Source organism: Lepus europaeus, chromosome 1 (genome assembly GCF_033115175.1).
Source record: "Lepus europaeus isolate LE1 chromosome 1, mLepTim1.pri, whole genome shotgun sequence".
Lineage (NCBI taxonomy): Eukaryota > Metazoa > Chordata > Mammalia > Lagomorpha > Leporidae > Lepus > Lepus europaeus.
In genome coordinates, this window is record NC_084827.1 from 67,287,323 (window position 1) to 67,292,742 (window position 5,420).

The following is a 5,420-nucleotide window of genomic DNA, read 5'->3' on the forward strand; positions in this document are numbered from 1 at the left end:
CAAGTCGAGCCCCGCGCAGACTGATGGCTCCAAGGTGCTTTTGGCATTAGTATCTGATTGTCTCGCCTAAGGTGTTTATGACGCGTACAGCTGCTAATAGCTTGCGCTGCTCATTTTTTACAGAATTTGTGGTTTAAGCATTATGCTTAGAATATCTACAATGTTTCTTTCCTTCTTTTAAAAATTGGTGTCCAACTGTTTAATGCGAAATATGAAAAGTGCTTAGTTGCATATATTTGAATCTTCACCACTTTTCCCCCCTCTTTGGAACCTAGACTCTTTCCTTGATGTTTCAAGAGTCTGGTTCATTCCGAACAACTCTGTTCTTCATTAAGTCAAAACTAATAACCCAACTGTGCTTGGAAAATGAGAGGGAAGATTGAGTGTTTGCCTCCCTTAGGATATGGGTTTAAAAAATAGATCGTATGCAGGATTCGCGTGCACACCATGAAGACGGAGCCTGAGCCTGCTTGAAAGTTAAGGTGGGACAATGAAGACAGCAGCCTTCTTGAAACCCCTGATTGTATCAGAACCTCAGGAAAAAAAAAATAACAATAACAGCTAATTATCTCATTGGCCTAGTTCTATAAAAGTTCAAATTTTACTCCTTGAACCTATCATTTGGTACAAATTTAATCTTAAAATACTTCTCAAATAACAAGCAAGTCATCATCTCCTTATTAAAGTATTACTTTAATGGGGGAAAAGAAGGAACAGGAATCTTTAAAACCTTGAAGTTGAAACAAAAGCAACCCCTAAACTGGAAATTCCACTCACACGGGGAACTTGCTTGGGAGAAACATGACTGAAGAAGCTGAGGATAAGAGCTGGTTATGATAAATGGGTGGGAAGTCAACAGCCAAGACATATGATTTATGTAAGAAGAAACAATTTCTAAGTTATGGTCCCCAAACTAACTCTTGGAGAGAACAAGGCACCCAGAAAGGAAGTTGTATCCAGTGTATTTATGGGAGAGAAGTCATGGGAGATTCAGGATTTCAGATTTTACCTGGCAAGCCCATCTTGGATCTGCGGAAGGCCCACTGAAAGGGACCAGGTGAGACACAGGTGCACACAGGGGATGGGAGGGAGGGATTATTTCCTCCTCATTTGCATGTGCCTTTCAAATCGTTTTCCTCATCTCCAGATTCAGAGTGTGCTGTTGAAATGAGGGCAAGCCTAAAGGGAGCTGGTTTGCATATTTTCATTTTACTTAAATGCAATCAAATGGATTTGAAGAGAAAAAATGGCTTTGTCCTATTAAATCCCCAATCTGAGGCAAACTTCTGGAAAGCACAAGCAGAAAATGATGTTTTAGACCAAAAAGCTCTATATTCACATTTTGAAGCTGTCACAAATACAAAGAAACATGCTGGACAGGATTGATAACAGAATCCAAGAGAATAAGATCACGTAGAATCCCTCCTCTGACAGATGACCCGTGCATTTTGTCTGAGTCAAGCAGGTAGGTGAGCACAAGGCCAAGGCTGTCGAGTAGCCGATTGTCTAAGGCTGAGCTCACATAGAACTTCTGTCTCCTGTAAAGGAGGAAAACAGGGGCAATTAGGCAACAGCTCTGTGGTCCTGAATCACTCAGGGACCAGGAAGCTCGCAGACTCAAGGACGAACCCTACCCTCTGGCTACCTGTACAAATCCAGCAGAACACTTCAGCTATGAGTCTCTACCTGTGAAACAGGGCCTCTCTGAAGGTACAAGACATTGGAAGTGATCGTGTGTGCCAAGCACTTAGCACAGCGTCTAAAGCCAAGCAAATCCTCCATAATGAGAGCTGTTATTACCCGTCAGCCTGGTGGGTCTGATTAGCGTGTTGAGCTGGCAAATTTCCCTTGTAAAAATCAGCTTTCCAGAATCCAGCAGCAGTGTCTGGGCAGTAGAGCCTTTCTTTTCAGGGCAAGTCATGGCCCTGGCCCCTGTGTGCAGAGGCCAACCACTTAGCACAGACATTAAGTGCCCTTTCCATCTATCTCTTGCAAAATCCCTCTAAGATGATGGCAACTCTGTCCCTCATCTAGAGAAGACCTGAGAGCTTCCAATCTCTCTCAGTCCTTGCCTGGAACCCTTGCTTGTTGGCACAACAAGGTATGGAGTTGCGGGAGGGGGAAGGGACAGGGTGGAGCTGAAGATGGGGATTTGGAGGTGAGGGGAATTGCTGACATCTTCCAGAAATGTGGCAAGCAGTCAGGCACTAGCATAACCTGTGTATTGCAGGAAAGGAGTTTAGAAGGAGAAACACAACCATGACCCATGTTTTCATAAAGCAGTCTTTTAAAACAGCAAGTTAGGGCTGGCACTGTGGCGCAGCAGGTTAACGCACTGACCTGAAGCGCCGGCAATCCATATGGCCGCCGGTTCGAGACCGACTGCTCCACTTCTGATCCAGCTCTCTGCTGTGGCCTAGGAAAGCAATGTAGGATGGCCCAAATTCTTGGGCCCCTGCACCCATGTGGGAGACCCAGAAGAAGCTCCTGGCTTCGGATCGGTGCAGCTCCAGCCGTTGAGGCCAACTGGGGAGTGAACCAGCAGATGGAAGACCTCTCTCTCTGCCTCTCCTCTCTCTGTGTAGCGCTGACTTTCAAATAAATAATTAAATCTTAAAAAAAGAAAAAACAAATCCTATTGATCCTATAGAACTGTACATGTGCAGGGAGCAGAGATGGATCTTTTTTGACAAGGATAGAAGCTGCACAGAAGTGTTTCTTTCCATCAGAAGCTGGAAGAGCTATTGGTTGGATACATCCAATCTCTAGTTTCTCTAGGAAAAAAAAAATGAAACTTCCTTAAATCAGACTGAAGTTGATGACAGAAAGAACCCATTTTCCTATAGTAGTTGTGATCATGGTTCCCATCCTCCCTGTATCAATCCAGTTTCTTTTTCTTTACACAGAGATTCAAGACAAAAACCACCATTTTTTTCTCCCAAGCCAATAACTCTAACTCTGAGGCTTTGCTTTCAAACTGCTGGCCCTAAGGATTGCTAAAAACTTAGAAGAAGGGTGAGTGATTTGCATTCCTTCATGGATTCCCACACATGACCAGCGATCGTTCTGGTCTCTGAATCTTGGCATTATCGGTTGTCAGTGCTTAAAACTGTTCAGTGCTAACTTTCCTGCTTTGTGTAACATTCATCTGGGTTAATCCAATATGAAGGTGAATGAACATTTTCTATACCCAAGCACTGTTGTGCCTACTACACATGGACAGACTCAATCTCTGCACAGCCCTCTGGAGTAGGTACTGCGTTGGAGTTGGTACCTTAGTAGACTTTGACTTTCTCTGTACATGAGAGGAGAAATGGTGCTTACTCCCCATGGCCACCCCACAACCCATTCACCACCCATGCAGGGGCACCAGAGCCCTGGGTTCTAGTGCCAGTTCTGTCACTAACAGTTGCAACTGACTCTGAGAGGATTTGTTTTGCCGAGCCCTTTGACTTTAATTTCCTCGTCAGATAAATAAAAGAGAGGAAGTATCTGACCTGCTGTCCTTTTTGAATTCTGGAGAGTTATTACTTTACAGAGCCCAAAGCCAAGAACTGTGAAAACTCCCAGTGTTGATTTCTCCAATTAAGTCATGGCTTGGATTTCAGATTTGAGTGTCTTATCTGTTGGGACAATACAGCTTCAATGATTTGAGAGGGCAGGGAGGTAGGGAGTTCTTGCAAACTAATCTACCAAGAAAGAAAACAAAAAAGCGAAGAAAAAAAGAGAAAATTCTGCTTGCCAAACTGATTTTATTTCAATTAGCTCAAGAATGTCCAGAGAGTTTCAAAGTCAAATGAATTCATTCACATTTTCAAGTAGGGAAAGCCTTCACACAACTGTCAGAAGCAGGGGTCTGGGAAAGTGAGCCTCTAAAAAAGGAGAGATAACGTCACAGTGCTCAGGGTACAAGGATCTCTGCCTCCCTGTCTTCACATCTAATCCATAGAGAACCAATCAGTCAGTGACCCAATGGGGACAGACCCCAGTCCCGTACTTCTGGGCACCATCGTCTTGCTGGCACTTTGCAGATGGAATTCCAGCTACGTCCTAGGGCAGGTGCTAACACTTGGGGAACAAGGCACGGGGCTAGGAATTAGGTGGTGCTCCCATTCATTTCCACAGTGTGCCTGGCAGGTGAAAGGAATCTGTGGACTTTGGAGTCAAGTAAAGGCTAACTCTCTCAGTAACTAGCTATCTATTCCTCACTAATTAGCTGTCTATTCTAACTAGTTGTCTATTCCTAACTAGCTGTCTACCCTTGGGTAAGCTGCTTCCTCTCAGTCTTTGAAAGAGTTAGTGCCTACATCAGCAAGTTTCTATAAAAGCTAAATGTGAGGGTTTGTGCGCAAAATGTTTAGTGCAAATAATATGACATTCAATTGTAAGATTGTGTCCACTTCTCTTCAAGAAATGAAAAAGAGCACTGCAGATGTTTAAAAGGTACAGCCACAGAATCAGCCCTTAAGGCATTCAGATCTGGCTGAACAGCACATGAGAGTATTTTAGGCGTGGAAAGCCAAGACACTCTGGCAAAACACACACACACACACAAAAAAAAAAAAACAACAACAAAAAACCTGACCTAAATGAAAGATCTCTGCAAGTGAGATCGCAGTAGAAAGAACGGGCCATCAAAGAAGGAGGTACCTTTCTCTGAAGGGAGGAGAGAACTTCCACTTTGACTATGACCTTGTCTAAATAAGATGGAAGTCAATGAACTCAAAAGGCTTCCATAGCCTTGGCAACTCATGACAAGAGCCTAGGGAGATTACTGACGCCATAAACAAGAGTGTCAATTTGCTAAGTCAACAACAGGAGTCACTGGGCACTTACTCCTCATGTAGGATCTCTGTCCTTAATGAGTTGTTCAATGTGAATTAATGCTGTAACTAGTACTCAAACAGTATTTTTCACTTTGTGTTTCTGTGTGGGTGCAAACTGTTGAAAGCTTTACTTAATATATACTAAACTGATCTTCTGTATATAAAGAGAATTGAAAATGAATCTTGATGTGAATGGAAGGGGAGAGGGAGTGGGAGAGGGGAGGGTTGTGGGTGGGAGGGAAGCTTTGGGGGGGGAAGCCATTGTAATTCATAAACTGTACTTTGGAAATTCATATTTACTAAATAAAAGTTAGAAAAATTTTAAAAAAAGGTACAGCCAAACCCCTCCAGCTGGAACATGTTCCTGGGTGGATGGATTCAGGTTTCTGTAAAAATTAAAAAAGCATGAAGACATCTGTGTCAAATGTCTGGCATAAATAATAGGCTGTTAATTTATTAGTCTTTCCCTTCTTTCCTTAAAAATGTCAATTACAAAATTTTTAAAGGTAAGATAAAACTACTCAAAGTAGAGCTCCTGGCTGAGTGACGTAGCACCCAGAAGTTAAGATGAGATTGGGAGGGAGGGTGAGGGAC